Raw genomic sequence first — 25,652 nt, forward strand, 5'->3', positions numbered from 1 at the left:
CTGACTGGCACCTATGCCAAGGCTCCCTTGATTTCAGGGATACCATGGCCCTCACACCTGTGGAGTCGAGTGATGACAGCCAGTGCTGGGAGAAGGTCAGCAACATTTGTGCTTTCAGAAGGAAACGCCGTCCTTAGCCTGGCCTTTACTCTGAGCAGGACGAAGGTTGTACAGGGATATCCCTGCTGTAAAGAACGGCCTCATCCTAGGATAGCACAGTGCAAGGAGTTGAATACAAGGCTATTGCCAACCACATCAACATCAGTCAAAAAGCAAACAGAAATAAAACACAGTGAGCCACTACCCTGAGTGTGATTAGACTCATTAGTCACAGGTTATTGGAGAGCAATAGCTCTCATACTCCCAAGTAGTGCTTCCCACTCCCCATAGGAGGAACATAAGGAGCTCCAGGAGGGGCTCAGAGGTACAAATAGCCCTCGTCTGTGGTGGCCAGGGCTGCTTTATCATGTGGCTGCTAAAGCTCCTGAGACATCTGCTGCTGCAGAGGAAGTCAAGTGAAAGGAATGAGCCACAGCCGTGGGTGAGCTCTGCAGCTGGAAGCACCTGGGGACCACTTCTGCCCACTCAACATCATTATGGCTCAGAACATAAGAGCGGTTATGAACCTACAGTAAATGAGTCATTGCAAGTTCTGCAGAAAATTTATTACTGGAAAAAAAAAAGTGTCAACCTGATCACTTGACTTCCAAAGAATCAATGTGCTCTGGAGTCATGTACCAGCTTTTTTTGGCTTCTGCAGGGGCAGAACACACCAAAATCCTTGGTATCATCAAAATTGGCGTTATGTTTTTCCGTCAGGCCTTACACACAGAATAAATTTGTATGCAAAGAAAAATCTTTTTCTTCCAGCCACCACCAGTTCCAGTTCCTTTCTTTCTTCTGGAGAAGTTGAGTCTACATTTCTTCTGAGGGTGTAGGGAGAGCAACAGTGAACTAGTGCTTCCACTATAGCTTTGTTAGATAACTTGAATTCCCTCATGAAGTGCTACTCTCCTCCTCATCCTGATCTCTACCTCTGAAAAGAAGTCTGCTTTCATATTCTTGTGGTGGTTTAATAATGTGGGAAAATGGGTCCACGATGGAAAGAGGTAAGGTTAAAACCTGTTTCTACTCTTGCCCTAAGCAGGAAATGAGCAGATGCCTCCCAAAGTGAAAGCCTGGTTATCTAGCTTGCTGCAATGCTATGCCAATAAAGAAGCCTTTTTCCTATTTAAAGAAGTAATATAATAAAATGTTGGTTCATTTCATTATAATAGCTAGGAAGGATTTGCTACTTTCACAGCATAAATTTAGATTAATTTTTTAGATTTGACAACGTTATAAAAATTATATTGATTCTGAAATTATAATTTTAGATTGGTTCTGTCATTTTAGCCTATTAGCAGTCTTTAAATGAAGTGATCCAATGTTACAATCAATCTTATCTTCCATTATGCACTTCCTGGTGCTAAAAAGTGAGATCGATTCTAATTAACTACACTGGTTCAGTCATTTGGGTAGTTTGTTCAGAAAAAAAAAAAAAGTTACTGCCCTAATCACTAAACAATTTGTTATACATTTATGTACTGAATTAATACCCAAAACAAATGTCACTTCTATGGTAAAAACAGTATGGTTGCAGTTCTCTAAAATATAGGATGGCAACATTAATGCTACTGGTTTAGCCAGTGCAGCACATGAAATATTTTCGTGGTCCACTTGAGGTTTAAGAAGCAAAACAGGGTCAGCAAAAAAATACTTCCTCTGCAGAACAGGCTGTAAATCTATATGTACATTCAAATCAACTTGGAAAATGGCATTTCCCGCATGCAGCTGTGGCTGAGAGGACAGGCTTAAATGCTGCTTTAAGAGGCCATGATGGTGAAAATAATGCTATGAAGAAGCTCATGTGATTTAAATATGAATCAGCTAAAACTCACTTATTTCTTCCAGCCTTTCCTGGCTTCAGCTTGCACTGGGCAGACCTTGACACCCACCCTGACTTGTGCCAGTCTCAGAATCCATAGACCACTAGCCTTCAAATGAACTCTATAGATGTTGGCATAGGTACAGGGCTGTGGGGGACATGTATGCTGTGATCCTACATCAAATGAACCTGAAAGTCTGATGAAATCTTGGAGAGAAAAGCAGAAGCCAGAAAGGTAGACCGATTTTAAAAGAGACAGCAAAGGCTGACCTCTGGTAAAACTTGAGGGATCATGTACATCTTCTGCAATTTTATTCTTTAGTATGCTTAAATCACTCTCTCAAGGAAAACACTATTACCTCAAGTACAAATCTCTTGATTTTCTCACGTATAATGCTTGTGCTTGGACTTGCTTTTCCCTGCTGCAGCTTTAAAGAAATGCAGCACATACACCCTTACTCACTAAATCAGCTTGTCTCTCTGTCACATTCAGGGCAACTTGGAAACAATCTACAGCGCAAGGGATGCTAGGCTTGCTTTTCCAGTCACTACCACTACATCCTTTTGTGTGGATCAGCATGCTGGAAAATGAGTCAAGAATAAGAAATGTGGGCCTGGCATCCTGCTGCAGGGTATTTCTTGACTTTCCTCCCTTTATAGGCCGTCAGGCATGCTTTGTTCCTATTCTCCTCATGACATCATCTTACTAAGAAGCCTAAGTGGTGAAAAGAACTGGGAAAAGGAGCTGTAACTTTAAAATGTTTCACTTATTCTTGGGTGTTTTGTTGTTTTTAAGATCTCAACCTTGGTCATTCAATGGAAAAAGATAGGAAAATTGCTGTGAGACCTGTATCTGCCTCCTTTGAGCTTAAAAAGCATCTTAGTCAGGGGAAGAGAAGTCCTGCAGAGATAAAACAACCAAAGTGGGTGGCAAGTGGACTAGCACTGTACTTCCCTTTAGGCCCTCAAATATTGCTGCCAATTGTCATGAAGCTTGCCAATAATTCTTAGGAAGGGGAAATCTCAGAACCCCATTTCCTGATCGGCTCCTTTTATCCTTTCCTTGAACATGTCTCAGCACTGAAGATGTGCTAGCTGAAAGGATTGACTTTGGATTCTGTGGCAAGCCAATGCAAAATTACTCTGGGTGATGCTGGAAGCTTTTGCATGGGAATATCCTTTTTATGCTGGCAGTTTGTTATTTGAGTGACAGACAAATGCCTGGCAAGAAAAAGCCTTGATTCCACTGTTCCTGCTATTGCATTTGTATTGCACACTATCATTAATTATTTGCCATCTTGTAAGAAGCCCTCGGGAGCCCGATTCTCCACTGCCTCACACCTCATATAATCATTTACATCAGTGCAAAGTGAGTGCAAAACACTCTCACACATCTGCACACAGAGAGGTCCAACTCCAGCTGGCATTCCAGCAGACAGGACAACGGAGGGTGAGTCTGGAAAGCATCAGAGGGTGCATATGCACAATTCTCTTGTTTGCACAAGACAAGCGGCATTGGTTCACCTTTAGCTTGATGCCACTGGCCAAGCAAGAGGACAGACAGACTCCTGACTGCCTCACAGCAGTGCCCTAAAGCATCTTGAATCTCAGCACCAGCTGCACAAGGTGCTGCAGACACTTTGCAGTGCGAGTCTGTCACTGACAGTGGCATGTGGGACATGCACCCTGCTCATGGTGCTTTGTGGGGTGACAGGGCTTCCTTTCTGCTGCAGCCCTGAGGAGCAGCTGGGGTGTGCCAGATCCCCCTCCATGGCCAGGGTTCCTCCCAGCAGAGCAAGGCACCCCTCAAGAGCTGGATTTCTAAACGCAGGGTGGCATTGCTAGCTGGGCTGTGGATGGGAAAGGCCAGGCCCTGGGGCACCCGGAGGACGAGATTGTGATAATGTTCACAGGGGTCTCAGGATGAGGGAAGAGATGAGAAAGTTGACTCTGTGTTCAGAAGGCTAATTTATTATTTTATGATATATATTATGTTTAAAACTATACTAAAAGAACAGAAGAAAGGATTTCATCAGAAGGCTTAGCTAAGAATAGAAAAAGAATGAATAACAAAGGTTTGTCTCTGACCACGACAGTCTAGACAGCTGGACTGTGATTGGCCATTAATTAGAAACAACCAGATGAGACCAATCACAGATCTACCTGTTGCATTCCACAGCAACAAATAAGAATTGTTTACAGTTTGTTCCTGAGGCCTCTCAACAACTTAAGAGGAAAAAATCCTAAAGAAAGGATTTTTCATAGAACATTTTGGTGACAGGAGATGGCTGTGGTGATGTGGAAGGAGACCATGATGTGTGGCCAATGTCACCCAGAAAGAAAAAGGGTGTGGTAGCAAGACAAGGTGAGACATACTGCAAAACAGAGGAGGTGACATTTCTGCAGAAAAACTGCTTTTGTTTCTTTCCCATTTCACAGGAAGCATGTCTATTTAAATGTGGCTTTTGCTGCCAAAGGACTTGTCATATTACATTAGGTTTAGCAACTTCTGCTGTGGCAAAGTGTGCAGCGTCTCCCTTCACATAAAGAAAATATTTTCACAAGTCTGTTCAACCTGCTAACTGTGATTACAGACAGTTGGCCCCTGACATGACATTTATTGCTCCAGCCTCCAAGTAAGAGCCTCACAGCACTGCCCAGCCAGCTACCTGAAGAGCACATATGTGTGTGGAGCTCTTAAACAAGTTTCTGCTAATGGCTTCATTTTGTACCCTTTTAGTAGGTCTTTAGCAGCTTGACAGAATACATGGTACAGTAAACTAGTAAAAATAAAAAGAGCATGTGCAAGCCCCCTCTTTTTGTGCTGACCTTGAAATGCATATGATACAATACATTATATTCATTTGCTGCTGCAAGTGCTTTTTGCATGCATATTTCTACTCTGCTCAGCAATATTCATCATAACTGAGAATCACTGCAATTGTCTACCTCCACTTGAGAGACAATCTCACACAGAGTGAAAATAAAAGACAGTGAGAAATAACACCAAAACCAGAGACCTGCAACATGTGCTGACAACAAACACAAACAACAGGTCGACCTAGTTGGGTGCCTACATCAAGGAGTCTAAGAGGCAACTGGCTAGAGGAAAGTTTGCCATGAAATGAAAAAAAAAAACAAAATAAAAAATGAGCCCCAAGAAAACCCAAAGCAGAGCAAATGAGCAAAGCAGATCTTCCCTGTTCCCCACAGGATATGCTGATCATGGTCACAGCATCTACTGGAAACAACTGAGAGACCAACTTCTCCATCACTGCCTCCAGTAACCGTGCAGGCTTCTGCAAGACCTATCTATGTATTTTCCTGGCATTTGGGAAGAAAGCAAGCATAATGAAGGCTTTGTCAGTACAAGAGAACATAATCTGGCAATCATTTGGTTATTAATGATTGGGCTTTTGGGGGGAGTGAGTTGTTTTAAACTGGGTTGGTTATTTTAAATATTTTGTATGAGTGTAAATCATTTAAAAATGTGTTAAATGGCCTGGCTTTTTGCCTTCACTTTCCTTTCCTGCACAAGACATTTGTAGGGCCTGGATTCTTACATGACTTGGCCTATTCTATCTCACTTTTTGGCAGGTCACTTTGCTCTATTCTTCTCCAAACAGAAATTAAGCTCTGGCCAAGGGAAAAGCAGAGCAGAATGCAGCCTGCTATAACAGCTTGCAGTGAGTTGGAAAGAACTCTGTGTTATAGATGAAAGCTGATCAAATACCCTTCTCTTTTTTGTTGTTAATTTCACTGTCTTATTTTTAAACTTGCATATGCATCTGCCAGCAGCATTGCATCTTGTTATAATATTCTTATTAAGCAGGTGGATGAATCATGAGCAGACAGGATTAAGTTCCATTTTGGTTAAGGGTTTGCTCTTCAGCCATTAAGTTTCATCTACATCTTCTGCCGGATTGAGAATTTAACTGATTCTACAGCGTCAGTCTGAACAGTCTCCCTCAAAGTTTTGTTTTCTATCATGTTAGAAACTTATTTACAAAAAGATCATGTAAGATTCAACGCTGGGCACTCATAACTTCTTTAGCCAGAGTTGTATCTCCCTTGACAATGAAATAACTCATGCCCAGGAAGGATAACTAAGAACTGTTGTTAGAGCTCTATTCTGCTTTCCTCGTTTGCACTCTTTTGTTGTTGGTGGGTTTTTTTCAATTTTCCCTTTTATCCTCTGCTTGTATTGACATCTGAAATGGCCCTGGATAACCAACAAGAGGTGGGCATCAAAACTCAGGGACAGAGAGCTGACATTCCAAAACAAAACCATTTTTCTTTCTCCTTCTTTGCCCACGGTTCAATTCAAAGAAATCATCTGACAGCAGCCTACCCTGATGCAGAGAGCCTTCCCTGGAGATTTCTAATAGACTACAGTAAAAACCATTTTTTCCCAAGACCCTCTACAAGTCCCCAGGGATTTTTCTTGGTCCAGTCTTCGTTAAAATAGAAAGCATGTTTGGGGGGAATGACTAATCCCCTGCCTGAATGCGACATGCCATTTGGACTCTTTGTGATCTGGTACACTAACTCTCTGATTTGTTTGGCCTTGTGAAAACCTTTCAAGCTAGGCTCTGGAAATTTACCCCTGAAGCCTCTTCTGGGGCTTGCGTTTTTTATTTTTCTCCCATTTCCTCAAATCTTTCCCTTGTTTCTAAAGAGTGCCATCGTCCGTTCCTGAGCCCTCAAATCCAATTACCAAACAATGTACAAATATATGGCTGAGCGTGGTCTATGGGAACAGCTGCAAAATTGCTAATATTAGGTCTAATTTAGCTACAATAAATTAGCAAGTGTGTGGAAGCAAAATGATGACAGCATAATTATAACAAAAGTCGATGTGTTGAAGTATATGGATGACAATACATACTAATTTTAGCGAAAAAACGCAGCAAATGAAATGCATGCAATGAACAGACGGGACTAATAGCTCAGACACATATACTTAATGTGACCAGTCAGTGTAAAAACAAAAAGATAGATGAAGCTGTTCAGAATCTAGTGCTAACAAGCAGTGTAGTCTGAAACCATTAACTGTCAGGGGTAATAACACTCAAAGTACTGAAGTGCAGTAAAACAGCAGCACTTTTCTCGGGATGATGTGCTGATGTACAAGCACACACCTGTGAAGAGGGTACTAAATCTATCCTCGCGTTTATTACTATGGAGGGAGGAAAAACAACACTAATAATGTAAAGTATAAACGAAAATAGCAGACAGCAGAGAGTGACATTTGCATGGTCCCAGTCAGCTTGTTAGCTGAAGTGGGTTTTAATTAGCTATTTTCCAGCAAGCAAACGAGCAAATTAGTGGCAGCCATAAACAAGCAGAGACAATCAGGCCCAAAGAAAAAAAAAAAAAGATCGGACCTTTTTCTGTGTGTTTTCCTTTTGGAAATACAATGCCTTCATGCTTCAGCTAAATATTTCTATTAACCAAAAGAATGTGGTAAAGCAAAGACCTTGGCAACTGTGCAAGTTCCCGAAGTGGCTCAAAACACAACGTTAACAGTACAGCGGGGACACAAAGCCCTGCTCTGAAGAAACCAACATCGAAGGCTAAACCTTGGGCCTCCTATGCAGAGCCTCAGGGCTCCAGTGCACCTCGGCTCTGGTGAGCTGCCTTCCTGCTAAAGACTGCCCACCCGTCCTCAGCTCTTGGGACAGCAGGGCCCCAGCACCATCCTTCGCTCCCACTCGGGATGTGCAGCAGCAGGTGCTTCAAAAAGTGTGATGCAGGGTGTAGGTGCCACCTTCTCCCTTGCACCTCAAGAGGCATAAGATGGGTGTAGCCAAAGGGGTGCCTGAAGCTACCAGCTGCTCCTGCTGCTGAGGAAGAGGGATATAGCTCTGCAGGGGCTGCAGGAGACGGGCCACCAGGGTGACTGTGCTGAGGCGAGTGAGGTGAGCAGCAGGGACAACCCCTGTTGCTAAGCTATCTTGCTAAGACAAGATGCTTATCAGGGTAGGATACAGCCCTTGGCAGACAACATGGATTCAGGCAGTAATGAACAAACCACTTTTGGTGCTTCTTTTATTACCACAGTATTAGTGGCTGCATAATGAAACCTGCCCCGCTGTTACAGCAACTTGAACGTGGGATGAAGATCCTTCAGAGCCTGGTCAAGCAAGGCCCAAGGTTAAGTAATTCACTGTAGTACTTTTGCTACTAAACTGATTATATTAATAATCAGCCATAATGAAAAACACGGCAAGCTTATCCCTCGAGTCAGCCGTGTTTACCCTCCTGTTCCCTCTGATTTTAAGAAATGCTGATGCGGCAAAGATGGGAAACCCAATACAAAGGACAGATTGCACACTTGTATCTTATGCTGAACATGCCCAAATCCTTCAGGTATAAAACCTGACAGCTGAAAAGTCACTTAGCAGTGAACAACTACTAGACATTGTTGCTAGGCAGAAGAGTTCATTGGTCTGAGTACTAATCTAGACCTTGGGAAAGTTGAAGTTCATGTTTCACTCTATCAGAAACTTCTACGGCCATGGGTGACCCAGCTGATCTGTCTGGGGATAAAAGTACTTCTGCCTCCGGAATTTGCTGCAGAATGCTCATTAAATATTGCAAAGGGCTCAGATATTATGGAGAAGGGGCTAATTAGTTGGAAGGAAGGGAAAACACCTAATAGAAATTAATCTTATTTATGCATCACTATTGGTACATGTGGCACTAGAGAAAGACATTGCAGCAGGCTTTTGGTTGGTATAAATTATCAGAGAGCTGCAGGAGACTCTCTTGCCTCCCTGTCCTTGTCTTGTGCCAAGGGTATTACAGTCTAATTAATACAGATAACATGAGTGCAGACGCCTACCTGTTGGGCGCCGTTGGAATATTAACACAAGGGGAGGGCTGGGGGAAGGCTCTTAAAGAAGGCTTATTTTATTTAGTTCATTTGTTTAGTAATGTTTTGATGGTCAGAAAACCCTGGCAATGAGTAGAGCCCAAGAGGCAATTAGCAATGGGGCAGAAAATGTAATGAGCCAAAAAACGAATTAACTTGAGCAGACTAGACACAGACACAAGGGGCCAATGCTTTTTGCTAGTTTATAACCCTGCCCCTCTGCTGAATTCAAAAAAGTAGGAGGAGGTGTGATTTAACATAGAAACAGCCTGCAGGATATTTCCTACCACACCCGGGGTAGCTCTTCTCCACACAAAGCACCAGCTGATGTGGTGGCAGGCAAGCAGGCAGCCTGGATCAGCTCTTGCCTAAAGCCAGCCTCTCTCTGTAAAGTTTCCTCCCATTGCCACCACTGAGGAGGGCAGAACACAGCACCCAGCAGGTTGTCATCGTGGTCAGGAAGAGGGGGCAGCCGGGGGTACCCTGTCAGGCAGCAGCCCCCAGCATTGCCCTGGCAAGGCAGCGAGGTTATTGGCAGCAAGAGTGGGGCTTGCGGAGTGCAATGAGCCAAATTTTGCTCTCTTTGCCTCTTCTGAGTTTCTTTTTGTCCTTTGTTTATTTTTTCTCTTTAATGGCTTTCAGTTTATGCTATTAGCAAACATAACTTGCTTTGTATTAGAATTCTTTCTAAGTCACGGGCTGATACTGTTTTCAGCTTGTACAAAATCATAAGCACTTTCACCACACTCAAACTGTTTGCACGTTTTTTACAATGAACTTGTTTCCCTGCATCTGATAGAAGTTCATGAACATTACAGGGAAAAAGCACAGGCGATTGCTCTTGCAGGTACTCAGGAATGGTAACTATCCAGTTCCACAGGGGCCACAACAGGTAACTCTCACCCAAATTGTCACATTAGCCATCCTGCTAGCCACCAGAATCAAAGATAAGGATTTGTACTTCAGAGAGCTGCTCGACTGAATCACAGAAAAACACAACTGCCCCCAAGTGTGTGCTAGGATGATTTTCAACGCATGCTGCAGTTCTGCAACGCTCGGTCTTACACAGCCCATAAGCTTTGTCCCGAGGGAGATTATTTGAGCAAAAACCTAAAGTTGTTCTGTGAAGTTCAGGAAGGGAAACTTTGAGGAGAAAAAAAAAAAGTTCACATAAATTTGATTCCCTTCTTGCATGGATAGTTCAATGCCAAATGAAAGAACAGGAAAGCCACAAAGCACACACACTTCAACACAGCTCCTTTCTCCCTGGGTCATGCCCAATGCTATTTCATCATGGCTAGGGGACTTTGGGGGAAGCAGGAGCAGAAGGGAAAGAAGAAAGATGATCTTTAAAAGAACAGAACTGTTGAAAATTCAGAGCAAACTAGTCAATTCATAGTTTTATCAGCATAGAGCAAGTGGAATAGCAAGATATTCCTCTTCAAAGAGGAGAGTCCCCAAATGGCTAAAGGTTAAGATAAAGGGGCAGAATTTCTGCCTGGCTCCATGCAGCTCCCAACTGCTCTGACATTGGCTGGATCTTTGGTCTTTTTTAGGTAAAATATCACTGAGCATAGGAAAGTCATGACCAGCTTCTCGAGCATCCCAATTGAAAAATAAAAGTGAGGGGTCTAATCCAAATCCTTGGCGCTTTACATCAACAACTGTAAATCTTTGCCTCAGCTCCTGCCAGCCTCGGAAGTTAAATGGACAGCACTGTTCATTTCTTATGCCTACACTGCTCCATTGCTTTTAGTGAAGCTGCAGGTTGTAATTGAGAGTCTGGTAAGGATTCCTTTTCACTGAGTGATGTTACAATCTTCTTTGCTGGAATTATTTTAGCCTTGTAATAGCTCTTTTTAAAGAACAGCCTGATCTACTTTCCAAAATCTTCTGCAGGAAATAAGTTGCATTCATAACACAAGACTGAGGTTGAAATCCAAGGCCTTCCCCAGCAATATATCTCGGTCGCCTCAGGACGTGTCTTGATCATCCCTCTGTGTGGTGGTGCTTCAGCAGCAGAAGGAGAAACAGCTTTCAGCATGGATCCTGACAGAACAGAGACAATAAGCCTTCAGCAGCTCAGGGAGGTTGGGCAAGCAGGAGACAAAGAGCTCAAAGTTCAACCCCACACACATCCAATCTGCCTGGAATATCTGGGTTACCTACACCTGGGCACTGGAGTAACACCTGTTCTCTTTGGCTTCCCTGCCTGAAACGTCCCATACAGACAATAAAAATTAAAGTGGAGGGGTTGTTCTGCTCACAGCCACCCCCACTAAGGAGTTAGTGCTCCTCTCTGGGATCTTGCCTAAACACAGTGGTGAAAATGGGGTTTTCTTTACTGCAATACAGATACTGCACCAATGCCCACAGCAAAACTGAATTTCTTCTCTGTGTTTCCATCCCAGTCTTTCTTACTCCTTCATTTGCAATCCTCTTCTGTCTAAAGTTAGCTCTGCCATCATTACTTACACTGAGTGCATATTAGACTAGGCTCTCAGGAATTAATGAGAAGGCTTAGCAAAGGAAGATAACATAGGGATCAGGGTGGCAGAACTGGGTGCTAAATAGCAGCTTCTTTATGGCTGGATATTGAAGGCTCAAATCTACCTTCAGTTCTCTCTGATTTCACAAAGAGCTTCAGGAAATGAACTCTCATGACACGACTTGTTTTCCACTGGGTCGCTGTAAGAGAACCCCTGATGGACACAAAGAAATGAAAGTCTAAGCAGGTACATGCTAAAACCCATAGAGGTGAAGTCACACCACGGCTAGCAAGGGGGTAACTAGCTTTGCTAGGCTAATGTGGTCCAAAAGGGTGAGCCATGGTATTGGTTTTGTTAGAGGAAGCAGCCATGTGGTGTCTGTCACAATGACAAAGAAATTGCCATTTTGGAACAGGTAGCCTTTTTAATAAGGGCTTTTTAAGCTTTCTCTGTAATATTTTACAGTGTTTTGTGACTAATTTCCCTTATGACAAGGCAGAAGATGTATTTCTGTAGGAACTGTGGCCAGTCTGACTGGTAAGAAAGGAAAGCACCTGTATTTCTGCATTGACTATAATCAGGAAGAATTAATCCAGTCACACATTTTCATAGGGCATAGACCAGACTGAACAGGTATCTCGTCTTTCCCTTCCTGGTAGCTCTCCTGATAAATAGGGGAAGAGCCAAACTTCTAACTACAAATGTTTCCCACCAGGTAATGGAGAGAAACTGAACATTTCATTCCATTTCTTCTCATCCTCTTTGACTGTTTTCCTTCTTGAATGGAAAAAAGGGGACTCATTTCAAGCATCTTACAGTAGAGCATGAAGGATGCCTCAGGCTGCTATTTTGCAAATGAACAACGAAGCCCAGATAGGAACAGAGGATCAGACTGTAGTCATAATAAAACTACTGTCTGCATATGTGATTACTGGAAGCAGTGGGAACATGAGAAATTCATAGGCTGAGACACAATGAGCTCCCTTACAGTCTGAGCATTCCTCTGTAATTTAGATAGATTAGGGGTGCAAATCCCCCAGGATTTAATCTTACAAGTACATTTTCCTGGCACTTCATACTTTGCCAAAAAGTGCTTCCCAGAGGTGCCTTTTCCCCTCCCACTTTTTCTATCCTTCTGCATTTAGTTCCAGCAGCAAGCATGGGAAGAATGGGGCAAACCCAAAAACTGTCTTATTTTGAAACTCATTGATCCCCTTTGGATCTGAAAGACTGGGTCAAGCTGTTTGCTGGAGAAAATTATTGACATTCCTTGTAATTAACTAGTCCAGTCTGTTCTTTTTTAATGCTTATTTTTATTTCTTAAAGCTTCCATCACAGAAAAGATGCCTGTAGATTTCCGAGGTGACACCGAGGTGTAGCAGTGATCTTCTCATAAAAAAAATCTCTTACACTGAAGTGCAGATAGCTCCTTTTTTTCCCAAATACTAATACAAATAAAAGAATTTCTTGAAGAATAAGTGGGATATAAGCACATATATATATATATATATATATTTACATTGCTAATAGAGAAGATCCGATTCCAAACTGCTGAATATGATATAAATATAGACTTTCACAGACTAAAATTAATGGAAATGCATAGTCCTGTTGACTTCATTTGGCTTTGGATCTGCCAAATGAATCACTATACATATCCAAAGAAAAGAAGATTTTGACATAAGCAAAAAGGCTAAATACAAGAACCAGAAATTTGGAATCTAGAAGATAAATAAGCCACCCATATAAAAATATTCTATGACTTTTCATGCTGCAAATATTTGCAGTGATGGCTTCTCTCAAGATTTTCCGATGATCTATGTCTCATCTGCTTTTCTGCCATGACCTTAATTTTATTCAAATGCAGCACACAGAAAGAAATATTGCCTTTTTCCTTAGCTTGATTTTGCTGTTATATAACAGACCAAAACCCATGAAAATGGGAAATGCAGAAGAAAATCCAGACCACAAAAAAGCATTTGAGCAGAAATGATAAAAAAAATCAATTGCTTAAATTGCTTTCTTGGTATTAGGTTTTAGGCAGCAGCGGACAAACAGAAGAAAAGAAAGCCTTCTTCTAACTCTTATCTGAAGATAAGAATGCCTGAAGTATTTGGATTTGCAAAGCTATGCTGGCATCTTATGAATTCAGGTTTGCACTGAGTCAGGCAAATCCATTCTCTTCTAGCATCAACATTTCCCTTCTCTCTCGTGACCTGTAAGGGATGACCAAAAAGCAATCCACTTAGGGGAAACATCAGTGGTGTTTCCTGACCAAGTCGCCTGCTGTAGCCTGGTCTTCATCATGGCTCTGCTGTAAATTTCCCCTGTAATTGCTGAGCACTCACTCCCCAGGCCACCAGCGACAATGCTCCTGGATCTATGCACAGATCCAAACAGCACAAGCACCACTGAAGAGCATTGCAGGTTGCTTCATCTGTCTCCTTTTATTTATTTTTATTTTTCTTACACATTCCTTGGCCTTCCTATGGCATAGCAATGTGATAGAGAATGCGCATATCAGACAAAAATTGCAGAGTAAAGTGAGGCATAAAATTTTAGAAAGGCTTTTTCCACTAAATTCATAGTCTTCTGTTGTAGAAAATGTTTCTGCTATGCTGTATTGATGATGATTAATAGAAGACTTGACAGAAAACAAACAAGATAAAAGAATGGTTGTCATTGTCCTTCCCTCAGCATATTTTCTTCTAAGATCTTTACTGATTAGAAAAAGAATTGTTTTCCAGGACTTAGGTATTTCCAGTTGTGGAATCAAAAATTATATGAATCAAATTATTGAGAAATATTAATGATATCTCTGAACATACAGGAATTTTCAAGCTGTGACTTAAAGGCAAGAGAATTTTTTTTTCCTACCAGGAGAGTGTGAAGACACAGCCGCTTCCTTTGAAGGACAGTGTGAAAATTCAGACAGGCTTCCATGCTGCTCCAAATGAGTGCAAAATAAAGTAGGCACTCCAGATCTTCTTGGGAAGAGTATCAGAGAGAGCTGAAAAAAGAATCATACTTCTGGAGCAGGGATAACTGGCTTTCTGAAGGGGTCTAAAGACAGAGATTGATTCACTTCCCAAGGCAGTGCATCGGGACAAACATAATCTATTGGATGTTAAGAGTTAATAATGCCATTAATAGCATGGTAGTGGCAGATCACACCTGACCACACCACAGTAGCTGGGAGATGGAAGTGACAGGCTTTCAGAGTAAAACACTTCATTGATATTGTGCAAGCTGGTACTAGAAGATGGCTGTAAAAACAAAAAGCCTTAACTGCTGATGAAAGTGGGAGCACCATCCAAGCTGCATCCCCAAAATATCTGACCTCGGTGGGAGAGCTGCTGCATTTCTGTCTCCCAAAAACTCTGGTTCCTTTTGCACAAATTGCATGGGCCCTGTTCCTCCCTCCTCAAATAAGACAAACAAATCTCTCAGAACACCTCTCCTGACACCCTGTAGGAAAGCTGTCATATCAGAGGCCACTTTGCTTTTCAGTCCTGACTTCCCTTCCAGGACATACACACACAGAGGAAGGACAGGGACAAAACACTTCAGATTTCAAATCACTGACACAAACGCTCTTAACACAAAGACTCCTGTGAGCCACAAATATTCCTAGATTCCTTCACTTTAAATCAAATTCTTTCATCCTTAGAAATTTCTAGTGGTGCCCCAATTCTGGAACATGCAAACTGCCGTTCACAGAGTATCAATGTTTGGGACCTAGGCAATCCTTCCCAACAGAGATGACAAGGAAGCACCTATAATAGTTGTGTGGTGTGTTTTCCTGTACTTTTTTTCTTTTTAATTAATACTTTTTCTTTTTTATTTTCTGTAATTAAAGAGAGAGTCTGGGAAATAGCAGGAACCAAGGTTGATCTATCAGGCAAACACAATATATTTGTCATAGTTTTCATGTTATATTTCCCATTTGCATATTAGTGCTCCCTTTCTATCAGTAGAAGAGAGGAATTCTTGTCCCACCATGTTGTTATTGGTTTCAGCAGCATAAGCTGAGCTTTTTGATATTAGAAGAAACTATTCATAAATCCATCTCATTTGTCTTTGGTTTGGATAGGAGCATCTCTCTTTCCCCAGCAGAAGAAAAATGGTCACTACCTTTATTTTTCACCATGTTTATAATTGGTTATCTCTTTGTTTGGGAAGAAAGGGAATAGAGCTTCTTCTGCAAAACAAGAAATGACCCATTGCTCAAAGGACTTAACCCAGGCATAAAACCATAATTGCTAGAATTTTCTTTATCACTGTTTCTTTCTTTTATCACTGCCCTTTCAGACAGAGGCCTCCTGAGAGTACTCTCGTAGCTGGCACCTGAACATGAGACCTCTGGGTGCAAACATATGAGCCCTACCTGTTGCTTTAATGTAGGATTCCTATCAGCTGTCACTTAGAGCAGCCCCTACGTGCTCCTCCAGGACTCCTGCTCTAGGTTAGAGACTGCTGCAGCCCTGAACAGCAGGAGTCCATTCTTGCATATTTTATTGATCTCAGTATGCACTTAGGCAACACGTTTTTTGGGTTTTTTTTTTTCATTTAACATTTATTTTACAATTGCTTTCACAACCTGGCACAAAGGTGGAGATTTGCTCTCGTGTCCCCAAAGGAGAGTGCAATCTGACATGGTAGAGTGGATGTAGTGCTGAGGGCAGTGCAAACAGGCCCTCTGAATGCCAGGGGACTCTGTGTGTGTGTGTGTGTGTGTGTGTGTGTGTGAGGGGGGGACTGAGGGCTGCTGCAGCACCAGGTGCTGGGAAGACACAGATCAGCAGCATCCCATACCCTTGACAGTCACACAGAGGCAGCTGAAAAAACCTGTCTGACTGGGAAGGCTCAATAACAAAAATATTCTTCTATTTAAAGAATGATCTCATTGGTGCCCTTGGGCTTGCCCTGGTAAAAATCTCCTGGTCTTTTACCTTTACAGCTGGACTGCAGCCACACAGACATCACATTGCCCGGCATTTTATTTTCACACATCTTTTTAAAGAGAGCTGCTATAAATCGTTTTCAAGTTACAGAGTATTTTGTTCCCCAGACAATACTTCAGTTTCTTATAATCACAGATAAATGAAGTATTCTGGTAATTATGCCAGCAAAGAGCATTCACTTTCAGAAAAAGATATTTTTAAAATATTCTGGGAAACTGCAGGTACAAAGAACAAAAAGCTCTGCTTGGTTTGCTCTCCCCTCCCCAGCGCTGGTGAGGATTGCAATAACCCCACAAGCCAATCAGAGCCTGGGCTGCTTTCAAAGCAGCATGGCCATCAGGGCAAGGGACAGGATTCTGCTCCTCTACTCCTGCAGCACATGCCCTGCTGCATCCAGCTCTGGGGCCTCCAGCACAGGAAGGATGTGGACCTGTTGGAGCAAGTCCAGAGAAGGTCACAAAGTTGATCAGAGGGATGGAACACCTTTCCTATGAGGAAAGACTCAGAGAATTGTGTTTATTCAGCCTGGATAAGAGAAGGCTCCAGGGTAAAATAATTGTGATCTTCCAGTACCTGAAGGGAGCCTGCAAGAAACAAGGTGAGTCTATTTACAAGGGTATGGAGTGATAGGAAAAGGGGGCATGGCTTCAAACTGAGAGTTGGTTTAGATTAGATATTAGGAAGAAATTTTTTACTCTGAGAATGATAAGGCACTGGCACGGGTGGCCCAGAAAAGCTGTGGCTGCCCCATCCACATTCAAGGCCAGGCTGAATGGAGATTTGAGTGACTTGGTCTAGTGAAAGGTGGACTTGCTCCTGGCCTTTCTATGATCCTATGATCTTCCTCAAGAAATGCACAGCACGTTGGGGGCCAGCACCTCCCACTGCCCTTAGTAGGGCCAGAGCAGGACTAGAGAGCTGCCCATGAGCCAGCAAGTGGGGCTAAAGCCTCAACACTGAGATGAGGTAGCAGGGACCTCTTTGAAGGAGTCCCTTTGCAGGTGCTGCTTTGTGTATCTGGGCTCACACTGACATTCATCCTCCCTGCCTCAGCCAAGAAAAACGCAGTGCGGCGCTGCCAACAAGTCAGTTGCCACAAGGATTTCCCCTCAGCTCTTCAACAAGGAGCACTTTTCTGTCTGCTCTACTGGGGAATATAGACTCCTCCCAGGTCTAGGCCCTGATTTACCCCATTTACCACAAGCAATTGGCCAAATGCTATGACAGCACACAACACTTTTACACACATCTTGCACAAGTGGTTGTGGGAAAGGAAAGGAGATGCAAGCTTAGGCTTCAGCAACCTATTAACCAGAGAACAGGAGACTGTGGATCATCTCTCAGAAAATCAAAGCATTGGTTTTCATTAAAAATGCTCAAAAATGCTGGTTTTGTAGATTTGAGGGGGAAGATGGCAGAAGCATTTCTGTTAATCTTCAGTGTCTTTGCTGAGACTATCTGTAATAGAATAAAAAAAGGAGGGCACATGAGACGCAGCCCGGGTGCAGCATGTTATAATGATGCATCTCCTGGAGACAGCATTGCCTTCAGATGAGACATCTCCCCAAGAACACTGTCACTCACGGCTTACTGCAGGTGTCAGGTGCCCCAGCTATTGTTATTATTATTATTAGGTATTTGCTGAGTGCCAGCGGTGCACCTGGTGCTCATCATCAGCTCAAACAAGCTGCTGATTTTTAACAGTGGACTGACTGCATTTCCACTTGTGAAAATTTGCCTGTTTGCTTCTTCAGGCACTATCTTCTCCAGGGGGAATTATGCAATATACTTTTGTTTCCTTCCTCCAGGACATTTGGTACCTGTTATTTTTTTCAAACACACAACAGGCCAGCTCCTCACCACTGTAAGCCGGTCTTTCTTATCTGTCATCTCTTCGGGATCAGATCACTAATTCACGTACAGGAAAAGACAACTGCCAAATTATTATACTACAAAGAGAAGATCTTCAGACACCTGTCATCTTGATGAAAGCAGCACCATCAAGTGACCTTTGCCAGTTCAAGGTCGATAATGAGACAAGTCAGGCAGGAAGAGCAGCGTGTGCTGACTCCATTAACGCTGGCTGTGTGCACACTCAGTAGCACTGCGTCTCCTGTCAATTAGTGTGGGTAAACTAGGGACTGCTGATTGCCAGAGACACGGCATAGCGAGCTGCTGCTACCTTTACTTCTACACCCTGCTGCATTTTAATTAGCTCCGTTCCCCTGACTATTTCTTCAGAGCTTCATTACTGCCGTCTTCAAGAAAGTCAAGGCAAGCCTTTTACATTGCACATCACTAATGAAAAGAGATGTGAACATCCTCACCACGGAGCTGGATAATGCCGGACTGTCTGCCTGCGCACAGGAGGGGGCATGTGAAGATTTAAGGGGCTTCTCAGCATAATGCAGTGTAAACGCCGCTCAGAGATGGCAAAAGAATAGAATGAGCCAGAGCCCACCAGGGAAGGTATTCCCAAAATGACCAAAAACATAGGATGGAAAAACGGTGCACAGTCCATGAGGCACGCAGGTGAACACGTGTGTGTGCTTGCATGAGGTGTGGCTTCAGTAAGGATTTTTAAAGACCACCCACACACACTATAGTTTAATAGCCTGAGGTTGTAAATTTGGAAATGGAGAGTTGCTCCAAGGGCCACCATCTTTGGCCACCACAGAGAGCAGCCATGAAGAGTTGACAGATGAAGGACCTGGAGCATTAGTCAGTCATTTCCAAGATTTCCCATGGAGCCCACAGCTTTTCAACAGAAAACCAGGTGTTTGTGATGGGGCTTTTTTGCTGTGTTTTTAACCTTTTTTGCAGTCAGTTAGTCAGGTTTTTAGTCAGATGATATCAGTGTGGCTGTTCTAATTTTCCTTGAGTTTCAATTTCATTTGAAGCAAATTGTGATAGACAATTGCTGTCTTTACAGACAAGTGCTGGTCAGACTGACTTACAAAGAGCTTCAGGTTAAAATATCAGGATCTCTACAGCTCTCCCTTCCCAATACACAGATGTGCTTGGTGCAGGTCAGCTTGGTGAGGGATCCATGTCAGCATTTTGAGTCAAAGTCTTGATCCTGTTGTTTTCCTAGCTTCCTGTGGTGAAGCTTCATTTCCTAGCCATGGTGGTTCTGCTGCTACTTGGCCCAGGCAGATATATATCTGTTATGTGAATATTACCTGGGTCCTACTCCCACCCTGTATGACCACCAGCATTCATTCCATCCTCCCAACAATAGCTCTTTTAATTAACTTCTCTCGTACGTCACTCATGTCCTTACAGACTCGCAGCTAATGAGCCAGCAAATCTACTTTGGGATTGCTTTCCTCAGTGAGCACTGGCACAAATCTTGTAGATGCCACAAAAAGTTGCTGTGAGAGTGTTCATGCTGGAAACATGTTGGAGAAGTCATGGGATGGTCTGAAGAAATTCTGTTTTCTACACGGCTTCAGGAGCTTCTGGATTAGAGGTGGAAAATGAATTAGGCTGGGTTTTTTTCTGACAGTCCTTTTATTCTCAGCAACTGTTCAGAAATAAAGGGTGTGTTTCCTTCAGTTCAGTAGCTGCTTTTAGAAGAAAAGGGTCCTCAAAACAATATGTCCCTAGGAAACCTCTTTTACAGTTAGTGACCCAGCTTCACTTGCTGTTTATTGCTGTCTCTGCATTGAGCAAATTTAGGCCTAGAGACAGCTGTGGACTGAAAGTGGCTTCAATATCCTTTCAGCTGCATTTGAACATGCCCAGCAACAGCTGCTGTCCTCTAAGTGACTGCCCATATGACAAGCCAGCCTTTCAGTGATACGGAAGGAAGAAAGCAAACCCAGAGAATCTGGTTGGACATAGGGGAAATCTCTCATCATCCTGTCAGGAAGTGGAGCAGGACTGTGCCTTTGGTGAGCCTGTGGCTCGTCACAGAGTTGTTCTACAATGGCACATTCTGGCCTCAGAATATATTTTCATCATAAAAAAAAATAAAACTAACCCACCTCAAAACCGAAACACTGCCTTCCCACACACACACCTGGAGTTCTTTATTTTATTATTTCCCTTGAAGGACTAAAAGAAACCTACTTTGCACACAGGCATGAAATATCATTAAAAAAAAAAAAAATCACGTCACCAAAACAGGGTTTGGTTTGTTTTTCTAAAGGGTCTCTACCTGATGGGGTTTTTGTTTTCTCTGAAACAAGAGGCTGCTGTCAGCCTCCGCACAGCCTTCTGCATTCTCCCAAAGCTAAATGGAAAAAAATAGTCCTTTCTTTCTTAAGGCAAATAACCATTATCCAGAAAATCCTGGACACCCAGCACTGCTTCTCCTTTTATTCCTCACCCACGAGCAGTCAGATTGCTTCAACATTCATGCTGTGCCATCTAAAAAACGCTTGCTAGCCACCTGTGTGGATATCTTTGAAAGAGTAACTTTAAAAAACACCCACCAGCTTCCAAACATATGGATATGTGCCTGAGGGTTGGATACATTCTGTACATACAGTTATTCTCACGCCTGGTGCAATCTGATACTCCATCTATGCTGTTGCAGGGACACCTCCCTGCATCCTCCCACAGGCTCCTACACAGCAGCTCAGGATCAGCCAGCGGGTATCATGGCAGCAGCAATCTAAATTCCCTTTATTATCTCAGTGTTCACACTTTATCGTGCCACCCTGATTGATAAAGATAGAGCTGGCATAAAGGAATTGCATTTCAAAGGAAGTGCACGAAGTGCTACAGATGAGGGCAAGGACGGGTGCGTGTCTGTTGCCACAGGGGAGCATCGCATCACAAACCTCTCAGCAGAGCAGGTGAAGCCACTTTTACCAGCTCTGGCTATTCTATTAGAAATATCTTTTTATTTATTTTTCATAATGCTCCAGCTGTGCATGCCCGCACAGCATGAGGCTGACTTGAGGAGCCTGAAAATATTAGCATTAAAGCTCAAAATAGAAGCAAACCACTCCAGATCCCAAATCTCTTCTCTACAGGTGACAGGATCGCTGCCTAGAAAAGTGCTTCTTTTCCCACGCTTGATTATAATTTTTCCATTAAGATGAATTAGCTTCTTGACAGAAAATAGTATTACTAATAGAGCTAAGCCTACTTATTCCCCCACAAAATTGCTGTATTTTCACTGGGAAAAAAAATAATTAAAAAATATTTTTTTGCCACATACTTCAGTGAAAGCAAAATATTTCTGACATGCATTTCATTGAAAAACAGAATTTTTTGACTGGAAATATGTCTTCAGTCCCTCAGGAGATGTGCTAGTTCATTGACTCCCTTTTCCCCAAGGGAGTCTATGCAAAGGGAGTATAGAAAAATAAATCCACTCACATTTGCACAGACTCTGTATTTCTCCCTTTCCCCACACTTCCTCAGACCACATTTACTGACAATCCAGACAGCAGGCAAAGGACATCCCTTCTCATTCCCCAAGCAAAACGCAGCAATGCTCACTGCACATCACAAGGTATCACAATGGCCATGACAGTTACACGTGAGAGACCAAGAAGCCAAAGGAAATTTTCCCATAACTCTCTCCTGACTGGGCTGTGCCATTTCCAGCCTGCACAACAGCATCTCCTTCCCTGCAGGACCAACGAGACAGCACCTTCAGTGCCTGGATCACGGCTCTGGGGATGGCAGCTCTTTTGCCCAAAGAAAACCATCTTGCAGCTTTTCAAGCTCCACATATCGGTGAAAAACTGTGGATGCCCGTCACACCTCATGACTCACTTTGGGGCTCTGGCATATCCATGAAGTGTACTCAGAAATGCCTGTCACTCTGCATCTCCTCTGCTCGCCTGACAGCTTAGTGAGGGGCTGGACTCTAATAAGCAGAAGATAGCACAGTGGCAGCAGCGTCCAGCCAAGGCATCTATTGTGCCTTTAAAGACAGACACACATAGAAGGTTTCTGTCTTGATCATAATTAAAGACTGTTTTCAGTCAAAAAATAAGTGGCAACTGAGGCAAAAATTTGCTGTGGTATGCAGGTACCTAAACAAGCAAAATAACAAGATTTTTAAAGCATGGTGGCACCTACCGCCCCTTAGACAGAAGCTGACAAGAAAAGCAGAAAAAAGACAAAGCAATGCTGATCAAAATAAAGGAAAAGAAGGATTTAGGGATTTATGTTTGCCCAGTAGTCAGCTACACAAATTGTTTGTGAATAAGGGTTTAAAATGTTTTAAAATGTGTTTGAGGCATATCTAGGCTTGCTTGTTTTCCAGGGAATAATATTTATGCATTTCTATCTGTTCTGTTCTAAATCACCCAAAATAGACTGTAATGTTGCTAATAAAGCAATATGAATCCAAAAAGAGCAGGAGCAGAAAAAAAATCCCCAATTAAGGAAATAAGAAATAAAAGATATGGATGTGCTCTGAAGCTGAGAGTAATTCATGCAAACAAACAAATCACCAAAAGCATGCTAAAGAAGCAGGAAGGAGAAAACATGTGGTGTAGAAACTACCATGTGTCCATAAGAGATCTATCTCAAGAATCTCTCAAGCACCAGTGTTATCTGTCTGCTAGGAGTGTAGGGATATTTAGGCAACATGAACCATTAGCCCAGTCTCTCCAAACAAAGAACCAAAGAGGAGAGAGACCAAATGGAAAACTGTATGATTTTCTCTTTCTCCCAAGATTTACCAAATGCACCTTGGAACAGAGCCAGGAAAGAAACAAACATGGCCCTTTCTCAATAAAAAAATAGAAGCTGAGAGAGACCTAGGCTAAACTTGAGAGCTTCAGGGCCAGGTTGTGACCATCATTTCACAGCTTGGTACCCATGCCATCTGCCCTCCATCCTGCCAGCTTGCATGGTGTCATTTCCGGGTGAACCTTTTAAGATTTGGTAACAGTGGAAGAAATTTGGTAACACTTAAAGATAAATGCTATGTTTTGCTAGGTCATTAACTCAGCCAGCTCATGACTGGACTGTGAAAAGCCTAATTTCAGCTTGTGATAAAAATATGAGGGATAATTCGTGATGCTCACTTTCCTACCTTGGCTACCAAAATGGAAGTAATATCAGCTGGGCTTGTGCTTACAAACATCAGGTCCTTGCTGTAAGGCTAAAAGCAGCTTCAAATGCTTTGTTCAACTCTTATTTCAGCAAGGCAAAAGTATTAGACAAACAGCCAAGTACGAACCACATTCTGCCTTCCCCTAAACTCACATAAATTTATTTGGAGCATCTCCACTAGCTTCCATCCCAGCCTGTGTCTGTGTGCTACAGTGAAGGATTTGGGTCTGGGTTTTAAAGTTGCTGGTGAGAACCAACATTCTGAAGCAGCCCTAGGAAATGTGTGTGAAAGAAATCTCCTTGGCTTCTTTCTCCCCTAGCAACAAGGTAGTAAACTCTATGGATAGTAGTCTACCAGAAAATAAGATAAAGGATAAAAAAAGCCCTAAGAGCTATCAGAGAAGGGATAAAACAGCATGATATGAGAGGAAAAAAAGAAAAAAAACAAAGACCTCAAGACCCTAGCAGTGCTCACTAGGCAAAGTGAGAATGGAATAAGTCTCCATTCTTTTATTCCCCATTAAAATGTGTTTGTTCCTCCCTACTGACCATATTATTTGATTTTTTTTTTTTCTGGATGATTTTCTGTGATAATCACTAAGAAAAAAGAATAGAAATCTACTTGGTCTCATGGGCCTTGGCAGAATTATTTTAAATTCAGCAGAGCAGGGAAGAAGGAGGGAAGGTTTGCATTTTCTGTTTGAGTCCTGGATCTTCTATTATACAGCAACCCTCCATTATTTCAAACATGCTCATTAGGTGCTGAGCTAAAGGTAACTATAATTAAATTCAATTTTCTATCTAGTGCCAAGGTGCATAGGTTTCTGGGCAGCCAGCTCCTTGTCACCTTTCCTGTGTACTTGTGGCTAAGTATGAATATTAATGAATTCTGAGTTCTCCTCACCCTCCCCTTTCCCAATTTATTCACAAGTATTCTGTCTTTCTGCAATGAAAGAAGAAAAAAAAATAAAAGGCAAAATATAATTAGCTTCCCTACAAGAAGTCCTCAGTCTGCTCTGGCATCAGTGACTGAGCCTCCCACCTTGCTAGTGGACAATGTACTGATGAAGAAAAGGACCTTTAATAAGACAGGAGTTTGATTATATTCAGAAACCCTGACAACCTTCCAAGAGCCCTAGAATGAAAATAAGATTTCTTGCTCGTGTTCCTGGCCATGAAATAATCTTGCTCAGCCTAACAATAAATGTTTTACCCAAACTTGGGCCACACATTTCTCGATTGAAAATCTGCAGACTCTCGTGGAGCGTGAGGACAGAGGGTTTGGTCTAAACTACCGGTGCTAATAAGAATAATGACATCTCCCCTCTGCCAAGCCATCACTTCTCTAGAGCTTGCAAATTAGCTCTAATACTGGAGTGGGAATCCATAATTATCAAGCCACAGACTTGCTGCAGACTGCCAACACCAGTCCTTCAAGCAAAGTGTCCTTTCCCCAATCCCAGGCCCGGCGAGGGCACAGCGAGGTGGTGTGTTCCAGCAGAGGCTGACCCCAGCTGGGGAGACAGAGGCAGAGAGTAGATGCCACCACAGCATCTGCTCTCCTTCCAAAGTTGCCACATCTTAGAGAACCAAATCCAGGGCAGCACTTCTGCACCAAGGAGGGCAGGAGAACCTGAAATGGAAAACTGATCCCATGATAAGGTGCCCTACCACCAAATTGGATAGAACTTCAACAGGGATGGAAGTACACCAAAGTGGCGGCTCAAAACACAAGGGGTTGCACTTACTAGCCTAGCCAGGAGCTGCTACCTCAGCAAAAAGAAGACAAAGCCTCTATTCTTCAGCTTGCCTGTTTCTCCTGGGCTACATAACCACAGGATCAGGTTGAGTCCCAACAAGTGGGGATTTCAGTGGGGGTTCCCAGCCCCACTGAGCACCACCTCTACTGAGGCTCAGTAAAACAAGAGCATCCATTTCCCATCTTCCCTTGACCCCACAAAAAATGTTGGTCACCAGGACACCTGCAAGGACCTTCTGAGTGCCATGATTCATCATTCATGCCCGGACAGGCTCAATGGGCTGGTTCATAGCACACACAGGGACCCCGTTCAGCTCTCCGAATGGGGGATGGCAGATGTCACTGCAGCTTGAACTCCAAAAGCACACTCCTCTTTTCAGCCCCAACCCCAAAAGGTACAGGCTTGCACAGAGCCTGTCTGCATTTGGACTGATGAGTCTTCCCCAAAACAGAAGACAAAAAGCTGATTCCAGCCTTCTCCAAATTATTTTATATTAATAATGATTTGCATTAAAAATTAATTCATTTTGACTGTGTTCACACCTCAGTGGTGTTTACAGACTGAAAGCACACTGGTAAATGTGTTTGCTGAAGAAACATTCCCTGC

General features: G+C 42.8%; 1 long non-coding RNA gene across 1 annotated transcript in view; it reads right to left on the minus strand.

Annotated features, from left to right (window-relative positions):
- The window catches only part of LOC132325436 (uncharacterized), a 111,966-nt gene that overhangs the window by 12,901 nt on the left and 73,413 nt on the right, over positions 1–25,652 (minus strand). The window lies entirely within an intron of this gene.

This window comes from Haemorhous mexicanus, chromosome 1 (genome assembly GCF_027477595.1).
Source record: "Haemorhous mexicanus isolate bHaeMex1 chromosome 1, bHaeMex1.pri, whole genome shotgun sequence".
NCBI lineage: Eukaryota > Metazoa > Chordata > Aves > Passeriformes > Fringillidae > Haemorhous > Haemorhous mexicanus.